General features: G+C 37.3%; 1 long non-coding RNA gene across 2 annotated transcripts; it reads right to left on the minus strand.

Moving 5' to 3' along the window:
- Positions 1-3,916: 3,916 nt before the first annotated feature.
- On the minus strand, positions 3,917-24,194 carry LOC115285419. Of its 2 annotated transcripts, none has more exons than XR_003905524.1 (7): positions 23,943-24,194; positions 19,824-19,946; positions 19,512-19,570; positions 18,589-18,676; positions 18,355-18,489; positions 12,514-12,651; positions 3,917-4,107 (listed from the first exon to the last, which is right to left on the minus strand). It is a non-coding gene; the product is annotated as an uncharacterized LOC115285419 (long non-coding RNA). The 2 variants fall into 2 exon arrangements; XR_003905521.1 differs by lacking the exon at positions 19,824-19,946 and adding an exon at positions 22,099-22,202.
- Between the last annotated feature and the right edge of the window lie 1,397 nt (positions 24,195-25,591).

Below are 25,591 nucleotides of genomic sequence, written 5' to 3' on the forward strand. Positions count from 1 at the left end.
TTCTCTTTCTTGATAGTATCCTTCCCAGCAAGAAAGTTTAAATTGTGATGAAATCCAATTAATTTTTTTCTATGGTTTTGGTTTAGGAAATTATTGCCTAATCCCAAATCACAAATATTTACACCCATGTTTTTTTTTCTAAGAGTTTTAGAGTTTTAGCTCTTACACTTACCCTCAGTATTTGACCCATTTTGAGTTACGTTTTGTATATGGTGGTAAGTACATGTTTAATTTCATTCTTTTGAATGTGATTATGCAGTTATCTCAGCACCATTTGTTGAAGAAACTATTCTTTCTTTATTGAATTGCCTTGTAGGAAATGAGTAGACTGTAAATATATGGTTTTATTTCTGAATTATCAACTTTATTTTATTAATCTATCAGTATATACTTATGTTAATACCACACAGTATTGTTTACCGTGGCTTTCTGGTAAGTTTGGAAGTCAGGAAGTGGAAAACCTCAAACATCATTCCTCATCAACATATATATTTTTTGTTATTCTGGGTCCCTTCCATTTCCTTATGAATTTTAGGATCAGCTTGTCAGTTTCTACAAAAGACCAGTTGGGGTTTTCATAAAGATTTGTTGCCTCTCTGGATCAATATGGGGATTTTTTTCTTTGTTAAGCCATTTTTCCCAACTGAGTTTATCCCCAGACTAATGTTACTTAAGTTCATTACAATGTCATTACATAGGAATAAAAGGAGACAAATGAGGGAGTCATAAAGATGAAATAAAATGGTAGTTTATGAGGCATGGTGAGAAGGGCAGTTAGGGATATACTTTGACTGTTGTAGAGAGGTTATTCCCAGATGCTTGTGGAGTACTCTTAGCACTCTGAAACACGGTTACCTTCGTATGCAGCTAAGTGATAAGTCTAAAGACTTTTAAAGAAATCATGTTTGTTTTACATTTTTAGTGTTATGATGTCACTTAAAAATATTATTTTGAAATGTCATATTCTAATATCATGGTGTTTGACAATTCTATGTTAATTAACGAGTCTATGTTCTCTGTTTTAATTGCCTAAAACCTTTAAATTTTGTAATATTCTTAATGAATCTCTGATATCAGTCAAGGTTCTTAGTTGTAAGAAACAAATAACTGGATAATTGAAAAAGAGAATGGTTTCATTAAAAGGATACTGAATAGTTTATTACTATTTATAGCCCTCTATAGGAGGGCTAAAAAATTATGGCAGAAGCTTCCATTGTGACCACACTGGTCCCATATACTAATCCTAGCCTATACCACAGGAGATTTTCAGAAAGATCCTGGTAATCACATTCTGAGAATATGAATCCGTCACCATGTTTGAGTGTTAAAAGCTGGCGCTTATAATGGAAATTTTTTAAAACTCCAATTTAGTTTAAAGCCCTCTGTGATCATTCAATTAAATTAGACAAATGTGCATTGACCACCCACTATGAGCACTTGGCTAGGCTCCGATCATGAGCCCTTGTATGTTTGACTTGGCTTGCAAACAACTTAGCCATGTAAATGTGTTTCCTCGCCTACCAGTGAATGAGAAAGGGAAACTCTCCAACCCTGTTGGGCTTTGATACTAAACAGCACATCCCGAGAGCCCTGCTGCACCTGATGTGCACACAGAGAGCAGGAGCGAGTGTAATTACAATCAGGCTCTGCTAGCTGTGCTTAAGATCAACGAGTCAGCAGAGTGCCAATCAGTGCATTTCTGCAGAAGCTTGCGATAGGAGCTTCCCTTTCCTCACAGCAAGATGGCCTGTTTGTGGGAAACAAACAACCCTTGCATGTTTTTCCACCATGTAGTGCCCCCACTTCAAAAAAAAATCGCAACAAATTGAGAGTGCAAAAGTGGTTTCCTGCAGTGTTAAATATAAGGAGTATCTTCAAGATGTTGCACTTTAGGGTTCTTTATGGCAAGCAGGCGAATCGTTGAAAGAGCAAAACAATCAACCTTTATGAACTTGTTTATGTACTTTGGTAAAGGCCTTAGCCAAGAAGCATTGTGTGTTGATGGTAAGCGTACATGTTTAGTGTCAGATGCAGAAGTTTTTTGTGATTCATAAGACTACCTTTATGTTTGTCAAAGTAAGAAAGTCTCTGTTGGTAGCATAAACTGTGTTAGTCACGGGAACACCAAATGTCTGAAAGGGTGAAAACGGTTTATTTTTAAATGATATACTATGTAATAGAGTTCAGGCTAGCTCCAGAATGGTTTTGGACTCTAAGTTTTTATATCTTTAATAGGAATATTATTTCTTAGCTTCTACCATACAAACAATTTTTACATATGGCTTATATAAGGAAGTTCATGCTAACTAGGCCTGAAGATGTTTTGTCTTTCTTTAGTAAAGGCATTATTTCTTGGCCTGGCATGGTTCACAGCCCATTTCTTAATATATGTTGCACTGTATTTCATATATCGTATATTCATAATTTATCTTTAACACATAAACTTGTGGTCTTGTTATTTATATTGAACAAAGAATGCCAAAAAAACATTGACAAATGCATTACTTTATGTTTTGCAAATATGCTGATAATTTTTTTTCATCACTCAGTACTTCCTCCATCTAATAAAGTTCTGCTACAAGGATCTACTGCAGAATGCCTTTAGATTTAAAAAGAGTAGCAATTTACTTCTAGATCTTTCATTTCTTAAGAGGAGCTAAAGAATGGGTCTAATGGTGTGTTTCTGGAAAAAATTGTAGGACAATCTGACTTTTCTTCCTTCTTTGTTCTTCTAATAGAGAAAGAATAAATTGGGCATAAAATATCTGAATCCCTTTGGAAAAGAGTCTCACAACATAACAACCCTTGAGAGAGGACACAAAAATGACCTAACAACACTGAAAGTGTTCTTTTAAAGTCCATTATATACTGAAGTAGTATTTCTAAATGGAAAGCTTTTTTCTTGCTTGATAGCTTTGATTTTCCAATGTTGTATATGATTGTCTGCCTTAGTGTACACATTCAAATTTCAAAAGGCATATTTTTTCTCCAAGAACATTCAGGTTGTGTTTTGTTTTGTGTTTTAACCTTGGTTTTGTTTCTAGTCAGAATATTAGCATTTTTGAACATGATTTTAAGGTGTTTAGAGCATTTATTTAGATTTTTATCTACCTTGATATAACTTTACTGATGATAAGACACATATATTTCTTTTGAATTGAATAAATTGGAAATTTAAAGTGATTTCAAATGTCTTATAGGTTGCTCAGTTTTATTACTTTTTACTATAACTATTACCTTAAAGTTAGTTAGATGTTGTTGAAGTTTATTTATTATAGATATAAATCCTTTATCAACACAAAGGACTAAAATTCTAAGATTATTATTTTGGTCTGAATACCTGTCACTCTAAGCCTTCTTTATCCTTCATTAAAAGTGGAATATTTCTAATATGTTAAATCTTTCTTGATCAAATGCTTTGAACCTAAACCATTCCAGAAGGAGCATTGAACATGGATCACCAAACTATGGTAAGATGAGGAAGTTTTGCACTCTCAAATACCACAATTAAGATGATAAGAAAAGGATACTTTAGAATGAGCAGTGTCTGAATCTGATTAGAGTTTGCATGGCTTATTCTTCTAACTGGAAGTTACCTTCAGAAAGTCGCAAATAGTGAGCAAAAGAGAATGCAATGCCAGCTATGGCTAGTGTCCTAGTTTGGAGTCAGGCCTCCAAAAGGCTCATAGGCTATACAAAGAATTTCGGTCTTACATTATGTAGCACTGGAAAGCTTTAAATATTTTAAATTTGGGGATAAACAATCAGATTCATATTTTTAAGAAGATTGCCCTGAAAATGTATGGAGATATGGTTAGAGAATGGGAGTGCGGTTGAGGATATCGGAAGTTGGAAGCCCACTGCAGGGTTTCAGGTGTAGGATGGTAACAACTGGCACAAAGGTGGTGGCAATGTAGACGGAGAGAAGTAAGTAGCATTATCTTAGGAATTAAGCTGACAAACTTTAGAAATGGATTGAATATGAAGGAGGAGAGATGGCGATGCTTCAGATTGCTTGCGCAGCGTTTGTCTTGCATAGCCGGTTTCCTGGTCATGTCAGCTACTGAGGGGTGGCTGTTGGCACGAACTGGGCTTCTTTAACTTATCCTAGGAAGAGATAGGCATGTAATATAGGGTGGTTTTTAACATTCATTCTGTTTTGGCAAAGTTTTCAAAATGTGTCTCTATTATTGGCATAATATATAAGAAATTCATAGGTATCTAGGCTATACTTAGGGAGTCTCCAGATCTACCTTTTAAACTGTATTGATTAAATTTGTCCATGCACACATTGATATTGTTTTTTTCTCTTTTCATGAAAGTAACTCTCTGTTTATCTGCACGGAAGCCTAGTTATCTTTCTTCTAGAATGCAAGCAAATCCCATCCACTCTTTTTTATTGCATTTTTTACTCCCATAATGAAATTCAGAAAGTAGCTAGACATAACCAGATAATTACTGCTTGTCAAGTAGTCATTAAAAGTGTTTTCAGAGCAAATAAATAAAATGCATTTTAGATAGCACTCTTCTTAAATGATTTTGACATCTGTGGGTGGGTCCTATATTTAAAAGTAGCTCCGTCTTCTCTGCTCACCGTATTCCACATTTACACTCCCAATTCCCAATAAAAAATGGGTCTCAGCACAGTGCTCAGGAAGATTCCTTTCCCATCTCTTGTTAAACACTTGTTTTTTTGCCACCCATGTGGGAATGGTATGGGGGGCAGCCAATGCAGGTGCACTTACAGGGGGAGGAATCATAACTTTCCTATATTTTTCTTTAAACAGGAATTCATTCCTTCCCAGCAACCTCTGCATTTAAACATTTCTAGCAAGCTATTGAAAATGAACAAACTTATTTTTACCCCAATGTGAAGAATCTTGAGGTCCATTCACAATTGTTGCATAAAAAGAAATGGGCAAATTAGGACTATACTGTCTGAATTTATTCAATGTGCTCATACAGCATTTTTCAAGTTCTTATTTTTTTTAATCCTTAGGAAGCCTAGTTTATCCTGTAATTTGAACCATGCAATCATTTGTCTATGCTTCATTTCTATCTACAGAAAGGCTGAGCTAAGTTATTTTCCACTTTATGGTCAGTGTTCAGGTGAGTTCTTTTCTGGTTTAAATCCTAACTCAATCACTCATTTTCACATAGAAGCTATTTCAATACAAAGTTTCTTGAAATCTGACTTCGTGGCTTCCCCCTGCATCATCCACAAGTGTTTCTAGTTTACAATCTTTTCTGAAACTCAAGACTTAACTCCAGTGTCAAGCTGTATATTCTCTTTTGTTTCCTTCTATCTTAATGCAAACAACATTTGTAATAACATGGGAAAAATAATTAGCAATTGGCATACAAATCCACCTTAGGAAAGAATCTACATTTATTTGGAAAAAGCTAAGTAAACATTTGTGAACAGGAGTCTGAATCTGCAGGATATGAATGAGACTGTTCTGCTAACTAGAGAATAAAAGATTTATTTGTTGCTCCAAAAAGACATAGGGGAGAGGGTGAGCAAGGGAAGGAAAGAGGAATCAATGAGCTGTTGAAAAGTCATGGTCATGAACCCTTGCATAGAACCACTACTTAGGACACCATCTTAGTTTCAGTAGTCTCTCCCCACCAAAAACAACAGAAAATAAAAATTAATAGCAAACAAAAAAGGATCAAAAACAGTAAACATAAGAATCTGAGACATAGCCTTAGGTGATGATAGTTATGAAGAAGTGATTTTATAACCAATTGTGCAGATGGGGGAAATGAGTGAGACAAATAAGGTAACAATGCAATAGAAGATGCATGAAATCTCTATTGCTAGGGAACGCACCCTAGTGTGGGTCCTCTTAAAAACTTTTAGATGTTCCACTGGAGAATAAGATTGATGGAGTGGCTGGGGCATTCACTAGCCCATTCTTTTCCATTCATTTGGGGCTGCCTCTGTCTCCTTTCTACTCCACAGTGCCTAGAATTGTGCCCACAGGCAGCAAAGAGAGCTCCTGATATAGAGATTACAGATTCCATCCCACCTCTGCCCTCTCTCCAAGTCTTGAATAAAGCCTACTGAAATCATGAAGAGATTGAATTGTTTCCAGGATGTCTCAAAGCAAGAGAAGTAACTTTCAAGGATGTAATGTGGTGGAGGCAGAGAAAACCATGACAAAATAGGTTGCAGAAACTAGTAGAAATTCTTGGGAAGGTTTTAAACTGTGGTAAGCTACAAGACTGAAGTTCAGATTTGGCCCCATCTTTGACAGGCAGGAGATATTGACTTTAATCAGTGAATCCTACAATTTCCAAAGCTAGGGGTCTCATGAACCATAAAAGCTGTATAAATGACTTAATCAGCTTAATACTAAAAGGGATAGCAGCACCTGGATAACTCAGTCAGTTAAATGTCCAATTTCAGCTTAGGTCATGATCTCAGAGTTCCTGAGTTTGAGCCCCAATTGGGCTCTCTGTTCTCAGTGCAGAGATTGCTTTGGATCCTCTGTTCCAAGGCCCACTTTCTCACATACACCTGCATGTGCACTCTTGTGCTCTCTCTCCCTCTCTCTCAAGAAAACGAACAAACAGAAGACCAGAAAAGGAGAATACAAATAAAAGGGACTTCAGGAGTGCCTGGGTGGCTCAGTTGGTTAGGTATCTGACTCTGGATTTTGGCTCTGGTTGTGATTTTGCAGTTCATTGGGTTCTGCTCTGAAGCCTGCTTGAGATTCTCTCTCTCTCTCTCTCTCTCTCTCTCTCTCTCTCTCTCTCTCTCTGTCTCCCTCCTTCCCACCACCTCTCAAAATAAATAAATACATGTTGAAAAAAATAAGAATCTCAGTATTTTATTTTATTTCATTGTTAAAGGCATGAGTTAAGTTTTTAAACTTTTTCCCAAAATCTCTTGTTTCTCTGTGTCTATCTCTCTCTCTGTCTCCAATTAGAATACACAGAGGCAGGATGGCCCTGGTGCCTGCCTATGTGTTTAAAATGTACAGTTGCTCAAGTATATTTTACTTAAATGGTCTTCACAGAATCAAGGAATGTTTTCTTTCCTTTTTTTTTCCTTTTTGGCTGTTGTTCTTTGATATATTCTTACTATCTAGAATGGTGCCTGGCCCGTGGTTAGAGCTCAGGAGACACTCCAAGAATGAAAGAATAAATTCGTTACATGAGAACAAGCAGATAAAGTGTTCCTGGATCTTCAGATTTTTAAAATATGCAACCTGAGAATCTTCAAGCTGAGACATTCTGATTTTTAGATGTTGGAAGTCAATTTAAAATAGTAAATCATTCTGTTGGTCTCCCTTTGACCAACAACTGAAATTTCCAAGGAAAGGCTGTTCCTTTATCATTTGTGTTCTAGGGTTTTTATTTGATTTTCTAAACATACATGCACATGTGTCTTAACAAATTTGGCACCCAGCAGAAGCATCCACAAACTTTCAATCCTTGAGGGTCGAGAGGACATAACTAATTAGAGTCTCTGTCATTTATCATTACTTCTTAGTCATAGAATTTTTCAATTCACAATAATTTTGACATGAGTTACATGTATATATATATAATTACATGTTATTTGCTTGTGTGCTTGTTTATGTTGGGGGAGGAGGCTATCATGGTTCCAGAGCTTTCTCCTTCAACTGCCACATGATTCAGGTGTCTTTTTTGTATCTTGAGATGCCTGTAACTGAAAGCTTTTGTGAAAGACCCATATTCAATTTTTTTTCTTTAAGCAATTTTCTCCCAACTCTTGTCTTCCTTGTTTTTCTTTTTGAATATCTATGAAGCTTTAATCTTTGTCATTTATTTCAGTCTTGTTATCATGAAATTATTTATGTATATTTGTCTTATTTACTCAGTAATAATTAAAGGTTCATATAGACTGTCTTATTTAAAGCTTCTTGTGGAATTTGAAGCTTTGTTTCTACTTTTCTCATATTTTATCCAGTGCCTAGTACAGCACTGTGCTCAAATGAGTGTTCAACCGACACCTGTCAGAATAAATTTCATCAATATCTGAACACAGGGAGACTAAACTTTTCAAAAAACAGAACCCTTTTTCCCCAGTTGACTTTTTCAACACTGTTGGGAGCACACTCCTTTCCCATCGCTCTCAAACATAAAACTTATATTAGTCTTTGCTTCTTTATTTTTTTCCTCTGCATGGATTTCAGTTAAATTGTTTCTTTATTCTCATCACCGGAGTCTGAATGATGTCATGTAGGAAACTGTGAGTTATTTTCTTATTGATTATCTTCTAGAGCATTCCTTTCTTGTGGTGCAATATTGTAAAATATACTCTTTAATTGACCAAATCCCCATTTTCCTTAAAATCCTGTAGTTTCTCCTTGTTGACAGTTGTGTCAAATTTGAATTTTGAATGATTTAATTTGCAGTCATCTTGGGGCACCTGGGTGGCTCAGTTGGTTAAGCGTCCGGCTTCGGCTCAGGTCATGATCTCATGGTTTGTGGGTTTGAGCTCCACGTCGGGCTCTGTGCTGACAGCTAGCTCAGAGCCTGGAGCCTGCTTCCGGTTCTGTGTCTCCCTCTCCCTCTGACCCTCCCCTGCTCAAGCTGTCTCTCTTTGTCTCTCAAAAATAAATTAAAAAAAACATAAAAAAATTTAAAAAATAATTTGCAATCTTCTCATTGCTCTTCTTTTCTTGTTTGTTTGTTTGTTTGTTTTTCTTTTACTCTTAGTCTAATATCTTTGAAGCAAACAAAATGGCCAGCGAAGTCTTCTGGTGTGTGTGCATTCAATCCTCCTTCCTAGATCACAGAATATCCGTCTATTAGTTTTCAGTGAAAAATTTTAGTGGAGATGAGAACATCCAAGTTTGCATGATTACTGCAGTTTCCCCTCTTGGTAATCTGCATGGGAAGTTACATTGTAATCTAAGCATCTTATTGATTTGCCATAAGAAAGTACTGTCACAGAAACCATAAATGCTCTAAAATCCTTTTGATCAGCACATTCTTTCCCTGTTGCAGAACCACATGGGAAGCCAATTCATAATCAGAATGTTGGTTGGCAAGAGTGGAATTAGAACCAGTAGGTTTAGATGACTCAAATATTATATGAGATGAAGCCAAAATAACTACCGTGCAACTGTTTACAGTTGCAAGGCTTTCTAAGAGTGTGTTCTGAAATCTTTGTAGGTAGAAGCTGTAAAAACTGTCATATAAAAAGCTACAGGAAGCTTCTTTAACGGGTAAGGACTTGAAGATTGCTTTGGAGCTGATTGTTCCTTCACTCTGGGAAAACCTTCTGAATGGGCCTTGAGTTGCACAAAATGTAAAGCAAGAATCACTAATGAATAATGTATTGTTGTTGAAGAAAAATGTGATGTAATTGTTCACCTGAATAAACACATTTTGCACTGTGAAGCTAAGTGTGCTGTTTGCTAATGTATGACACTGCCTCTGCTTGTGCAAGTTAGTGAAACTCTCCCAGCCTCAGTTTCTCCTCAGTAAAATGGGGATAAGAATATTTGGGAAGATCAAAGAAAGTAAGAAAAGTAAACCTATTTGAATGGGGAATCACATCTAATAAGTGGTGTATTATTACAGATGCTGCTTCTGAGAATATCATTATTTTTAAAAGAAATATTTCATTTTATTGGGACAGCAGTTTGCCAGTAAGTGGATTTTCATTTTTCCTGGAGATGTGGGTACTTTGTTTTGAAAGAAGATGGCAGAATCTGATCTTTGCTTGTTGCAGCAAGATCTTGTATAACATACAGGGCTGCAAGTGCATCATGGAAATGGCTGTTGACTCTACACATAATGAACCCACATGGTTATAGTAATATGCACTACCATGCTCTGCCACGTTTGTCTGTTCCTGGAAGGGAGGGTTGTTTTTTTTTAAATTAACTTTCCCACTCACAACTATCTTGAGTAAAGGATGATTCTGGGACAGAAAATTAGAAGGTAAACTTTTAAGCAAGGTGGAAGGGAGATTATTTACTGGCTCTGATCAAAGAATTCTTTGGATGGGAAGACATGGAAGTGGATTAACACCCTCCTGTATGGTTGGGAGGGGGTATAAATCGTTTATTATTTTATGAAATTTGGCTGGAGTGGGGCTGAGGCCTTTTGTGATTTGTGCAATACTGCTGCCTGTTCACATGTATTCTCCCTTTCTCCACCGGAATGGAAATGTTGGAAAAATAGTTGGTCAACTACACTACATTCTCCACCATTCTGTACTGTTAGATATTGGCATATGACTGAATTGTCTCTGATAGAATGTGAATGGAAGTGTATTCCATTTGCAGGCCTGGTTTATCAGCCTCCTGAGTATTTTGCCATGTTCTTTTCTATTTCTGCCTGACTAGTGTGACAATGACCAGAGAGATCCTGGAACTCAGATGTGTTGAAAATGGCAGAGTCACCATCAGACTAACTCTGAATGATGGCATGGAGAAAAGCCACAGTTGGCCTGTAACCCCTACTCTGACTTTTATGTGAAAAAGACATATTTCTTAAACCACTAAATTTTTGTTTGTTTCAACTAATTTGCCTATTGTAACCAATACAGAAGTTAATGTTTGGGCAGTGGTGCTACAGGCTAAAAAGTTGGAGAAATATATGATATCATGGAAAAACATTGACATTTATGAAAAACATCTCCAACTACAACTTCGAATATAGACCACATGCTCATGTAGTTTTAGGTGTAGTAGTTGGAAAGAGCCAGAATGTTTATACATGTTGACTGCCATTCATTGCTTCAAGTAAGGTATTATAAGAAATGGCCGGTTTGTGCCCAAAGATTGAAGGGGAGAGAGAAAATTCACAGATAAAAGGCCTCACAGGGTTGGAAAAGCTAGCTGCTGAAACCCAACTAGGAAATATGATATAAAAAGGCTTCAAATGCAAAGGCCCAATAAAATGTCCTAAATTACATGAAGGTATTCAACCTTCCCCCCAAAAAATCTGATGAAGAGCGGAATCTTCTCATCCAACTATTTTATTTTTATTTATTTGTTTTTTTTAAACTTTTATGTATTTATTTTTTATGTTGATTTATTTTTGAGAGAGACAGAGCATGAACAGGGGAGAGGCAGAGAGAGAAGGGGACAGAAGATCCAAAGCAGGGTCTGCACTGACAGCAGTGAGCCCGATGTGGGGCTCACAAGCCATGAAATTATGACCTGAGCCAAAGTCAGATGCTTTACCGACTGAGCCACCCAGACACCCCTCATCCAACTATTTTAGATGTCATTAAGGTATCACACACACACACACACACACACACACACACACACACACACAGACGCACTGCAGGGAAGTTAAAAAAAAATCAGACTGAAGGATTACGTCTAAGATATTATTTTGAGTATGGGCTACTGACACTTGGATGGGACAGGAAATAAACAGACCAAAAACCTACTTCATTTTTGAGGGACTGTACTGCTAAGGATACCTTAAGCTTCACCTGAGAAAGCTCTGGACTTTCTGATCTGTAAGGAAGACATACACTCAATGTTCATCACAAGTGTACCATGGAGTGTGGCAGAGAAGAAGGAATCCCTCAGAAGGCAAATCTAGCAGTATCTGAGGATCGTGATCAAGGAACGCATATTCTCCCACAGAACAGAATCATATCTAACCTGGGGATCCCCTCTATTACCTGGACAGGGTTTAATACAATGCCAGCACAGTAGGAATGCATTGTTTTAGTGGACTGTGATTGCTGAATTCCCTAGTATTTTCTTTGAAAAAAATAGATTTCTTTTTTGAGCAGCTTTAGGTTTACAGAAAATATTGAGATAAAAGTATAGAGATTTCCTCTGTGTTCCTTCATCCCAAAGCTCTCCTCACCCCAGTTTGCCCTACTATTAACCTCTTCCATTACTGTGGTACATTTGTTATAACTGATGAGCCAATATTAATACATTATTAACTAAATTTCATAGTGTGCATTAGGGCTCACTCTTTGTAGCGTACATTCAGTAGGTTTTGACGAATATATAATTACTTGCAGTTTAATGTCACACAGAATAGTTTCTTTTTCACTACCCTAAAAATTCCTGCACTCCACCTATTCATCCCTGCCTCCTTTTTCAAACCTCCACCCACTCTGGCCCAGCCCTATCCCTGGTCACTAATCTTTGTTCTGTCACCAGTTGTGCCTTTTCCAGAATGTCATATAGCTGTAGTCATATTGCATGTGGCATTTTCAGAATGGCTTTATTTTTTACTTAACAATCTGCATTTAAGATTTTTCCATGTCTTTTCACAGCTTGATGGCTCCTTTAAAAAATTACTGGATAATATTCCATTCATAGATGTGCTAGTCTGTTTAGCCACTCACCTACTAAAGGTCACTTTGGTTGCTTCCAGGTTTTGGCAATTATGAATTATTCATGGGCAGGTTTTTATGTGGACATACATTTTCAGCTCATTTGGATAAAGGATCATGATTGCTGGACCATGTGGTAGGAGTATGTTACTCTCGTAAGAAACTGCCAAACTGTCTTCCAGAGTACCTTTCCTGTCTTGCATTCTTACCAGTAATGAAGAGAGTTGCTGTTTCTTCATGTATTTTTTTTTCTCCTTTTTAACAAGTATTTGTGTTATGGTTATTCTGCTTCATCAATGTATATTGACTGGACTTGGGGAAGATAACCTTGATGACACTTCTCTGTACTGCAAAACAAAAATAGAAACAAAACAACCCATTCAGCCCTGGTGGGGAAACTTCGCATTCCAGAGATACTGGACTTTGGAGTGGACACATAAGTTGTCTCCTTGGAGAACGGAAAGTCTATTTTATCTGTGTACAGACATTTGATGATCACAGAGGTAGACTGTGACGGAGACAATTATCTGTCCCTCATACCTACTCCCCCTTTTTCCACTGGGATAGAAGTGCTGGGCATAGGGCCAGCCAGCTACACAATACTTCCCAACTTTTCTTGCATTTAGGTGTAGTCATAAAACTATGTTCTTCCAGTTCCAGTGTTCTATATGAGCAGGAATAATGTGTAACTCTACTGATGCAAGCTATAAAAACTCCTAGACATGCCCCCTTATGCTATTTCTCACTTTTCTTTGGGCTTGAATGGTGATAATCAAAGGTGACCAGAAGGACACTGGAAACCACGTGTTAAAAATGACCAACCCTCTAAGTCTTGGTGCCTGAATAACAGCACTGAGAACTACCCTGCTAACCTAAACTCTCTCCCCTTGGACTGTTAATGTGAATGAATAATGAACTTCTATTATACTTGAGCTAGACTTGGTTCTATCTGTAACAATATTGTACTTTTTCTAAATAATTCATATCCATAATGTAAAGTCCATCGTCCATTATTTTCATCATGTCCTAGGCTCTCAGAGAGCTGCCTGTCTTTTAAAAAATAATGGTCATGGACGGGGAGCTCACAATCTTACTCTAAATTGATTTCCTCAGTGCCATTGATGGGGTGATAGGCAATGTAATACAGAAGTAAAACATTGACATCTAGTTGTTTCTTCAGTACCTATGCCTACTTATATTTAAATGTTTGTTAGATTTTGCTAACTTGGGAAAACTCTTTTTAACTTTTAAACTTGAGTTTATTTATCTGAATAAAGGGGACTAATAATGCTTATTTTATAGGTTTGTTGTAGAAATGAATTAAAATAAATTGTGTAGAATATTTAGCATACAAATTTGGTACTTAGGTACTCAGGCAACATTAGCCATAAGCTAGATCTCAATTCTGTGAAGTTGGAGTTTATAACCACATTTAGTGGAAAGTCTGGTGTTTAAAATAAAATAAACAAAAAAATGTTTCTGCTATCCTCATAGCCCCTGGGTGAAATACCTTTTGACTTCATCAGAGTGAGAAAATGGGGAAATATAAAAGACCAGGACTTTGATTTCCTGGGGGAATAGCTAATTTCTACAAATAAAGTAAAATACTAGCACCTCCCACTGGGCAGAGAGTTTGTAAAGAGAATTGCTGAACTTCTCTATACCCGAAAATCCAGCAGTCAGAGCAGATGCCAGAATCAGCAGTACGAGGGGAACACAATGAATTGCAAACTTGTACAAAGAGTTCAGCAACTGGCAACCACTTGAAAACTGCAGTGAGCATGTGTTGCATGGAAGTTATTGGCAGATTAAGTTCAGAAATCCAGCAGCAGCTGAAGCAGTGAAGACAATAAATAGTTTAAATTGGCAACCAACACTTTTAGCAAATACTTATATACACATAATGAAAACAATACAAAAGACTGTGAAGGAGGGTGGGAAGGGAGTGGCTGGGATTCTTAAGGAGGTCTCGAAGCCCAAATATGTGGATTAACTAGACTATGCATCACTGTCAAGGGTCCCTGCAAACCCCTACAATGACACCAAGGAAGAACTAGAAGAGCAGAGGAGTGAAGTACAATAAATCAAGTCTTCCTTTCAAAAAGAGGACGGTGAAAAAATTGGAGAGAAGAGATTCTACAACTTCCTAGGTAAAATGGAATTGATGGTCAAATCCAAAGAATATATATATCATGTATATAAATATATATTCTTTCCATGGTAAATTCATTTAAGTTATGATTAAGTTTTTCTCAATTAAACTCCTCTTTGTTATAGTTCCCAATTCATAATTCTCACAGGAAATTATTCTACTTTAAAACAATGCAGAATTTTGGCCCTAACAAATGTCTGGCTGTTATAGTAAAGTACAGTCAGTGATTAATTATATTGAGTTGAATCCATCACTTCCCAACCTTTGAAGAAAAAGGAAGAGATAGGCTTAAACAATCAAAGTTGAGTTTAAATTCTTCTCTGGTATCCTGCAAATCAAACGATGGTGGAAAATGACTGAAATTTAAGTGCAGGAAAAAAAAATCTGCAGGTGAATAACTCAAAGAAGCAAGGATGCAATTCTTTTTAGAATATTATCTAATAAATGAAGGTTCCAGCCTGGGCAGGCTGGCTGCTCACTCCACCTCACCTTGGCCATAGTCCTTGCTTCTGAGCTCACTTTCTGTGCTCATACCATTTTTTTTTTTTTTGTAATGGTTTTCTCTTTTTACGTCTTCTACAAAAACCTTGCTCATTCCTCAGAGGCCAGATTAAATATTCTGACCTTCTTTTTATTGTTGAACTTGTGTAGCATATAGTTCTTTGAACCACATAATTTAACACTTAATTTTATTTTATGCTTCTTTAATAATTTTGTGTATGTAAATCATATTTTGCCAATAAGAGAATATATTCTTTGAGTAAAGGGCACCGGTCTTTCAGGAACATAGCAGACATTTAATAAATATTTATTGATTGTTTAATATGCTTCCTAATGCACATAAGGTACTCTTAGGAAGTAATTATACAGTGGAAGACTCTGGCTGAAAAAAATTGATGCAGAAGGATGTTGAGCTGAGAACTGGATAAAAACAAAGCTTATATTAATGGTAGTGAATGACATGATTAACACCTTTTCTGGCAGCCTTGCAGCTTGAATTTGATAAAGGAAAGTAATTTCTCCAAAGAACCAAAAGCTAAATTGAGTGATTGAATTTAACTCCATAGTGTAAGGCTGTGTTAGTAGATTTTTAAAAAGATGACATTTGAGTGTATTTTAAGTGCAATACATCAATCTGCCATTGAGCTAATGAACTTCAAGTTAAAAATCACTGAAGAGTTTGGTATAGATGACTCCTTCAAGTATCCTTGGGGAGGCAAGATGTGTAGGTAATTGAATGAAAATCTATCTTGACTGACCCCAGTGACAACAATGTCCAACTCACATTACAAATCACCTGTAGTCTTTAATGGACTATTTTTTAATTGCTTTAAAAGTGTTAATGGTGACTACACAGGAGCAGAGTGTTTCTTATTTCCTTATTACTCATCAATAAAATAAATTTCTAGTGGTTTTCTTTTCTTTGTCCCTGGCAGTTCACAATTAGCTTCAGTTGCTCTAGTTCACATTTCATTGGAGGAGAAAAAAGCACATTTGGTTGTCTTTTATTTTGCTAATCTCTCAGTCTTTATGAATGCCTTGAGATCATGGGATCAGATTTGTTCAACCATAAAATGTGGGAATAAACGAGTAATTGGTGACTGTAAACTAATAAAAGGGAAAATAAAATGGAGAAACACCTTTTCCTATGAGTTCATGTAGGCCTGCATCCAACTTCACAGTTCAATTAAAATATGATTTTCTGTTTTTCTAAAGGGAAACATAAATGTTTAAAGACTGTTACACAAATAATATATTATGAAGAAGTCATAAAATGAATACATGTTTAAGTAATGGTAAAAATTCATAAAACTGAACATTAAAATATGTAGTAATATTAATAAAACAGAGAATCAATAGCTAAAATATTTAAATTAGGGCTTGACCAAATATGCTCTTTGAGTACATCATCAGAAATACTTGGATCCTCCTTGGAGTGCAGGTTCCTGGATCACACCCAGGTCTATTGAATCAGAACTTCTAAAGGTTAATCACAAAAACCTATTTTGTAAAATAGTGTCTCCAATGATTTTTGTAGATGTAAGAACTAGAGAACTATGAAATGCATTTGACTTTTTAATTCCTGACTTTCAAAAATATGTCCAGAAAGATAAACATCATACTATTAATAGTGTCAACTCCTGACTACAACACTGAAGAAGGGCAAACTCTTTCAATTATACATCTTTGCATTGCCTTTCCCCCAAGTTTGGCATCCTTTAGTAATAAAGAGAGTACAAAGAAGTGACGGTTTCTGATATTATTATAAATTGAATTTTTTCTGTGAATTCTCACCTCCAACTCATATTTTTGGCTTAAAAATGGCATATTGGGAAAATTGTGTGGCTCAGGCTGCCATAACAAAATACTGCAGATAGAGTGGCTTAAGCAACAGAAATCTATTTTCTCAACAGTTCTGGAGCAATTAAGGTCTGGCAGAGTCAGTTTCTGGTGAGAGCTCTCTTCCTGGATTGCAGACAGCCACTGTGACCTTATGTACTTTCCTCTAAGCCTGGGCAGAGAGAGGAGAGACAGAGGCAGAGACAGAAGGATAGTGAGAGACAGAGAGAGAGAGAATGATAAAACCTGTGAGCTTTCTCCATCTCTTCTTAAAAGGACACTAATACTATCAGATCAGGGCCCCATTTTTATGATCTCATTTAACCGTAATTACTCCTATACACTAGGAGTACAATGCAGCCATGCTGGTGGTTAGAGCTTCAACATCTTAATTATGGGGGGTTGGGGTGGGGTGGGACATAAACATTCAGTCCATAAGAAGGATGATCTTATGTTCTGAGTGAGCCATGAGTTAAGAATTCAGTGACTTTGCCAAAATCCTTGAAGATAAGTGAAGGATCAAAATGTAGAGACCAAATACTTTAGTTTAAGAGAGTGCAAATGTGGTAAAAGAAATGAAATCGAACAGGATAAAGAAGAGGGAAGAAAAGGATTAAACTGAGAAGAATCCAGGAAGATGACCACAATCAACAGTGGGCACTGGGCACTTCTTTTAGAGGGTAACAATTTCATAGCTAAGTCTCCATGTTAAGGACCAAGATGATCCTGAGTTTAACTTTTTTATGCTTTTACTTTCTAATTACAAGATGAAAATAATCTTTACTTACTTTTTTATTTTTTAAAAGGTGCTGCATAGTTTAGTAAGAATGTTATGAATTTGACATTGAAAGCCCAAGTTGCTTATTCTAAATATTTCTACATAAAACCCAGTCCATTAACAAGAGACATAGAAACAGTATAATTTAAAAACATCATTAGAATAAATCTAGAATGATCTTGATATATTCAGGGACACAAACTAAATGGGTAAACTTAGTTCAACTAGAAAGAAAGTCTCTAGTGGGAAAAATATAGAGAAAATAGACATCTTGAATTTTCTAATTTTTAGCCTATCACTTTCTTTCTTTCTTTCTCTGGATGTAGGTTTATATGATATGAAAGACCTTGTTGACTCAGAACTAGGACAGGTTTTGTTATATATTTGGTGATGTCTGCCTCTCCCATTCCTGCTCAGCTGCTGACCTCCCTGCCCGTTATGTGAAGATCCATCCTTGTTCAGTTCCTGAACTCATGCTGGCAAATACCACGAACACATTTATTTCTAACCCACCAATGTGACAGGGTCCAGAGAGAGTTTTGGTGTTATTCAATCAGGGTCTGATATGCCTAAATTGAATTTCTTGTATCTAGATGTCTACCCAGTCTATACTTTCCAATGGATCTCATCAGTTTGCTCGGTTGCGCCTTCATGTAACTACTAATTTTCTCCAGGGGTTGACTTTTTCCCTCAACTACTTACTTAAAAAGAACTCTAACACTTGGATTAGCTTTTGGTATTGCCATATATGTTACAGCTTATTCCTGGTGTAGTCATTACCTGTTTTGTACCTTCTGAACGACTCCATAGTCTCATACCAGGATATTATACATAACTGATTTCAAGTCTTCCTGCTTCTTTGAACTTTGGCGTGTGTCCTTGCTTGTCTGGTTGGAGTTCCTCCATCTTCAGTGGCTATTAAAACAAACCACAGCCTCTTTGGGCACTGTTCTTTATACAGTGTGCCCTCCTTCAGAGTTTTGCCCTAAGGAAATGTCAATTGTTTCCAGCTACCTGTCTTGTATGGTCCCAGTTTCCTCCTCTTGTCCACTGCTTCTTGTTTATCATGCTTGCTTTGAGGCCAAGCTCACTCAATGTGCAACTGAAAGAAATTTTGAGTTTTAGTTCACAGTGCTTGATAAACGGCCTCTTGATTCATGGGACAAATATGTTTTTGAATCATAGACACACTGGTAGAATTATCACCTCAAGGAATTTCCCAAGGCTTAACAATCTCCTATCATTTGTGGAATGAGATTGTTTGATATGAACTCAAAAAAAAAAAAAAAGATTTCCTTAGGGAACCTTGCCATCGGAAAGTATCTTTCTCTATGGACTAGTGTATTGGCAGAATGAGGGACCTAGAGGGCTGACACAAACTTGTGTTTATTCCCTTCCTGCGTGGATTTCACTGTTTTATGTTATGTAAGATCTTTTGACAATGGAATGTTTTATTCTCCAGCTCATTCTCCACTCTGTATTTTTTCAAGATATACCTGAAGTAAAAGAAATCAAGTCATGAACACAATTTGTATGATTCTTTTATAATATTCCATTAGCAGTGTTGTAATGCCATTCTTCTTGGATACGAATGTAGCAACGACATACCTGCTTTATGTATACCTACTGTTTAACTGACAATCTCATGTTTTTACTAAATGATTCCTAATAAGTTTACATAATCTTACATACTCAGCCCCGGGTAGAACCCCTTATTTGTGAAACCAATTATATCCTTATGTCCTTCAATGCATTTTTTAATACAGCTTCCTGTTACTACAATGTATCAATGTGTGTGGAGTCCATTCCTCTTTTTCCTCTCTTCCCCCTCCTCCTTCTTCTGTCTGTCTTATTTATTGACCTACCATGTGGGCCATGTTCCCTTTGCCTTTATCACAAAGAACCATTTTTATTTCTTTGTACCTTACTTTACTTACTGTAACTTGTAGTTCATAGGCTGGTCTGTCTCACTTCATATTGCCTTTCAGCAGAAAACCTGAAAGAAGATTATTTGGGTGCTTTATGTGTCAGTGCCTTCTATATTATAAAATACATTAATTTTATTTACAAGTGAAAAAAAGCCTCAGGGAGTTTAAGTGACTTCTCCAAGGCCACATCACTAGCAAATGATAAAATCAGATGTAAAGAAGGGTCTTCTGATTTCAAGTCCAGTATATAAGTAGTATCTCATTGGCTCTTTTATTGGTGAGAAAACAAAAAACAACAAGAATTTGTAAGCACTCCCTGACTTTTCAGGTAGACTTTATTTATGTAGCTGCTGAATTCATTGAAGGGTTGTAGCAAAACCTCAAACTGTCATCCATTAACTGTCTTCTTTGTTGAGGTCTTGATCTAATTAAATTGTCCTCACCCTGTTAAAATATAGTTAGAGGGCATTTTATGAAGTTTAGTTGAAGAAGAGAAAATGAGGGACTAATTATCTGACATAACAGTATAACAGATTTTTTATTGATATATAATTGAAAGTTAAACCTTTTCTAGAAAAGAGCAAGAGACACTTTAATGTGAAGTAAAGGGACTCCCTCTGGGACAAGAATCTCTTCACATATAAGTCTAGAACCTAAAATCCAAACAATAGTTTGAACTTTACATTTCTCTTATTTTTACTATAATTTTTATAAAACAAAGAACTACTGGGAAAATGAAATATTACCTATTTATATGTTTGATTATGGCACAAGTACAGATATAAGGTTCAGCCAACACTAGAATTTCAGAGAAACTAGTTTTGCTGATTACATACTTATTTTTAATTAAAAAAATACTGTTTATCACACCAAAATTTTTATGAAACTAAGTTACCAGCTGGACTTAGTTCTGGACAAGTTTTAAGGTTAAGAAAATTTAAGGTTTATTTATCTTCAGAGAGAAAGAGACAGAGACAGAATGTGAGCAGGGGAGGAGCAGAGAAAGACACAGAATCTGAAGCAGGCTCCAAGCTCTGAGCTGTTAGCACAGAGCCCTATGTGGGGCTCAAACCCACAAACTATGTAATCCTGACCCGATCCACAGTAAGATCCTTAATGAATGAGTCACTCAGGCACCCCAGATTTTAAGGTTTTTAACTACTTAGCTATAGTTAGTGCAAGTTAGTGTAGTTAGTGCACCTGTTTGCATAGGTTAAAAAATGCAATATTATTGTCATTGGAGATCATTATTATTATTATTTTAAAATTCTGTTTTTTAAAATATTATTTATTTATTTTGAGAGCTAGAGAGAGCCCTGTTCTAGTGTACACAAATGGGTGGGGCAGAGAGAGAGAGAGAGAGAGAGAGAGAGAATACCAAGTAGGCTCTGTGCTGTCAGCACAGAGCCCAAGATAGGGCTCCATCTCAGCAACTATAAGATCATGACCTAAGCTGAACTCAGTTCAGAGTCAGATGCTGAACTGACTGAGCCACCCAGGTGACCCTGGAGATTATTATTACTGAAACTGCTTCATCTTCAGATTGAAAAAAAAATAATTTAATCTTCTTATTCTTTATTTTTGGCATCAAATTTGCCATGCATTGCCTTTATACACACACACACACACACACACACACACATACATAAATATACAGATATTTCTTTTTGAAATTGCTATTATACATATTGTTTTCTCTTAGAGACCTTTAATTCATATTCATTCTCTAACCTCTTTAACTAGGTCACAGCAATAATTTTCTAACTGATGTCCCTGTGTTCAGTCTCTCTTCTTAAAACCTATCTTTCATACTATTGTCAGTTTATGCATGCTAACATGCCACTTTCTTCTTGTCACTCGATAAAAATAATCAATAATTTATAATGAGTTTAGGTATCTATAAAAACAAACAGGTGGTAAGCTGGCTGGGAAGTGTAGGTGAGAGAACTAGCAAAGAGATAAGTAACGGTTTTACAGAGTTAGAAGATAATGTTAAAGAGGTGAATTTAAAATTAGGAACTAGAAAATTAAATTGAGAAGGAATGGCTCTAGAATCGCGGGTTGCAAAATTTTCATCATAACCTGAAATGAGAAATACATTTTATATTTTGGCCAGGTCTACACATGCACACGCATACAGACACACACACCAGAAAACAAATGTCACCAAACATTAGTGTAATGCATCAGATATTCTCATGTCAAGTCTCTTTTATTTTATTTAAAAAAACCCCACAAATTCGTGGTGGCAATCCACTAACTGAGTTCACTAGTGAGTCTTGGCCTGCACTTTGAAAAATACTTCTACAGAAGAAAATAGCTGCAAGTGTTGTGCCATTAAGACCTGAGAGGAAAGAGTTTTAAGGGGTTTTAATAATTTTAAGGAGATTAATATAGAGAGAGTTAAAGACAACAATTAAAAGGCCTCAGCTGGATTTAACAATCATAAAATAATAATGAAGGGGTGCCTGTAGAGCACTGATTTCAGTGGTCAGATGTGGAATAAAACCAGACTGGCAAGGGATAAAAAAACAATCAAATGAGGGTAGGTGTTTTTCTGAAAGAAATGTGAAACAGTCATGGGGCTATTGCTTACCTCCACCTTACCAACAGAAGCAGGTTCACAGAGGGTAAGAAACTCGCCCACCCTTGCCCAGGTATGGTAACAGAATCAGCATTCAAACCAAGGCGGCTCACACTCTGAAGCCCAAGATTTTCCCGTTATATCCCAAGAGGGCATGGCTGATGAAGACTATGGTGGGATTGATGCTTTGCCTAAATATTTTTCCTCCATTAATCTTTCTGTGTTCATTTAGCCACACCCCCCTTCTGAGTATCTAATGAGGAGTATTTATTGTACGCATTAAGCACTTTTCAAATACTGTCTTTCATCATGGTTATTGACATGCCTTATATGGCCCACTAGGTTTCTAAGTTGCACCTCAGCAGAAATAACGTCATATTCTTTAATTTTTTTTTTTTTTTGGTGGTTGTGGGGAGGGACTGGCTATAGTATGTTAGTCCATTACCCAGCACTTAGAATAATACCTTGCACTTAGAATATATTAGATAAACATTTGTGGAATAAGCAAACACACTAAATGCTGCCTGGTCTTTGAAAAGACTGTTGCTTTAGGAATCAGCATGCATGTATCAGTTATTTTATAATGAGGGTGATTGGTCACAAGCTATATAACTAATAAATAATGTTAAACTCCTCACTATTTAAAAAAAAATTTTTAAAGCCTCTTAAGGACATGTAGTCTCTTTGGAAATCTTTTCAAAGCAGCATAATCTTCACCTTTTCTGTTTCTGAAAGTACCTCTAACTCACCTTAGTTGAGCAGAAGCAGTGATTTTTTTTCTTTTAATAAGCCAAATGATATACTACCGTCCTGCTTTTCTACTGTCACCATTCTTTCCTGTCAATTGGAGAAAATCTGTTCTGAGAACCTAACAACTCACCAAATGCCTCTTACATATATCTTGACAATTATAGCAATTTTTCATTTTGAGTGTGAAAAAAAATCTTGTGATAATTAGATCTACTAAACCTGAATCTTTGTTTTTTTTAGTATTGTGATTTACTTTAGTTAGTGTTTTTATAGGAGCTGCAAAATTTTATAGGCTAAATATATCTTAACACTTGAAGTTCTGAATTAATTTGTCTGCAATTAAAACATTTCTTGTTCTGTGGATTTTATAAGCTAGTTCGATTAAGCCAAGTCAAGTTTAGTATAGCTTCTTAAATAAAGATCCAGTATATCTTTTACATTGTTAACTCTATTCCTAAAAAACTGTCTCTCTTTGAAAGTATGGGGGGAAAAACTGTTAGAGAACACGTTTTTGTTGAGTAGTAGCACCTGTTAAGTGAGGGCACTAATTTGGCTCCAAAACTACTTTTTCTCAGGAATTTTGTATCCTGTGGATATTGGAGGTATTTTCTCATTCTTGAATAAAAAGAGGAAGTTTCTGCACTAACCAGAAAGGAGTCCATATAGCATTGTTTGGGTTCCCATTGTAAGTTAAAGGGAAACCTTCAACCATTCTCGGGCCCTTGGTGTTCTGCAAATAAAGGAGGAGAATGTCCTCAAATTCTTTGCAGCTGGAACCCAACAGATGTCACCAACCTTGACTTCCAAATGGAACAAAAGGGAAAGCGATGACATCTGCATCAGAAATTTGAAGAGAACCTGGGAGGAGCTCCTGCGGTTGTTACCATTAAAAACCTGGCTGATGTCCGAGTCATTTCGTCCAGGAATACTGGTCAGTGAGCTGTGCTAAAAACTGCAGTGCTGGAGCCACTCCTGTTGCTGGCCATTTCCTTCCTGGAATCTTCCCTAACCCATCCAGGCAGCTTTCTGGGATTGCAACGTCTGATAGTAGCTGACCCCAGGGCTGATACCGGACTCGCACAGAGGTCTTAGGTTAACCTGCTTACCATTGCTCTGTGTGACCCAGACTCTTCTCGCCACTGTGAGGACATTGTCGTCTCTTGCAAGATAAAAAGAAAAAGAAATGAGAGCGAGAGGGAGAGCGCAAACTGCTCAAGTAGGTCCAAGGCGGTGTACGCTGTCCCCAGAGTTTCTGCGCATGCACAGCAGCCTCTCCCGTGAGCACTAGCGGGAGGTCCTGCTCGTGCTCTGCTCCAGCGATCCTGAAAAGAGAAAAGGAGCAGCAGAACGCTGCTGAAAAGATTGTGACCAAGGAGGCATTTTGGGGTGACTGGGCTGCTTCAGCTCCCGAATGTACTACTGCTGTCTCTGAGGTTGCAGAGTCACAATGCGGTGCCCTCTGTGCCCACTGGGCAGTTTGTTGAGGAAGACCGGAGCGCCGAGGCGGCCGCTGAGATGGCTCCGACCAAGTCACTGCCCCGGCCACTGACTGGGTAGGAACAGCCACTGCGCTGTCTTAAGCTATTCTTTCACAGACTCGGAAACACAACATGGCAATAAGGTTGACAGAAAAGCAGCTACGGGGCTCCTGGGTGGCTCGGCCGGTTAAGCGTCTGACCCTTGGTTTTCGGCTCAGGTCAAGATCTGACGGGAGCGCCTGGGTGGCTCAGTCGGTTAAGCCTCCGGCTTCGGCTCAGGTCAGATCTCACGTTCGTGGGTTCGAGCCCCGCGTCAGGCTCTGTGCTGACAGCTAGCTCAGAGCCTGGAGCCTGCTTCTGGTTCTGTGTCTCCTTCTCTCTCTGCCCCTCCCCCTCTCATGCTTTGTCTCCCTCTGTATCAAAAATAAATAAAACATTAAAAAAAAAAGATCTGACGGTTTGTGAGATGGAGCCTCAGGCTCTGTGCTCATAGCTGTGGAGACTGCTTGGGGTTCTCTCTCTCCTTCCCGCTCAAAACAAATAAACATTTACAACAATAATAACAATTATAACTCTGTCAGTGATGACACCTTGACAGCAAACCTGTTAAACGCCGTTTTCCCGACCGTCAGGAAATGCTGCCCTTTCCACTCAGGCGACTGCGTTGTCCACGATGTACCTTCACTGAGGAGAAAGAGAAACATTTTTGGGTGTTTTCTTTTCTATGGATCTTGCACTGAGGTGTATTCAGTTCGATGAATTAAAACCTTGCGCAGTTCCCCCACAGGGGTTCTTTTACAAATGGTGGTTGGGCGCTAATATACCATTAATATTCTTAACTAAGTTCTAGGTAAAATACGCTTACGTGGGTTTGCTTGCCTAGAAGCACAATATTATTTTTTTCCAGGAAAAAATGTGCAGTTTCTTCACATCTGCATGATAAAACACACACACATGTTTCCTGTCAGTTAACCAACAACCTGCATTTGTAATCCCGGTTTGTGCACGTAGACAGGCCCGTGAGACGAGGCAGGGGGGTAAGTGGGGTATAAGGGGACTTGACTAGAGACTACTACCTCGATCAGGTGCTACTGTGAATATCTGTGGGAGGAAATTGGACCAGACAATACCCAGATGTTTCTAGGTGGTAACTTGTATGCTTCTATTTTGTTTGTTTCCTAGAAGAAATCAGAAGTGGCTTTTAACTCTGTTACATAGTGGAAGTCTTAGGCTTGATAAATAGCTGCTGTTGCAACCTGGTCAGACTTCAAGATAAC

This window comes from Suricata suricatta, chromosome 1, assembly GCF_006229205.1.
Source record: "Suricata suricatta isolate VVHF042 chromosome 1, meerkat_22Aug2017_6uvM2_HiC, whole genome shotgun sequence".
Taxonomy (NCBI): Eukaryota; Metazoa; Chordata; class Mammalia; order Carnivora; family Herpestidae; genus Suricata; species Suricata suricatta.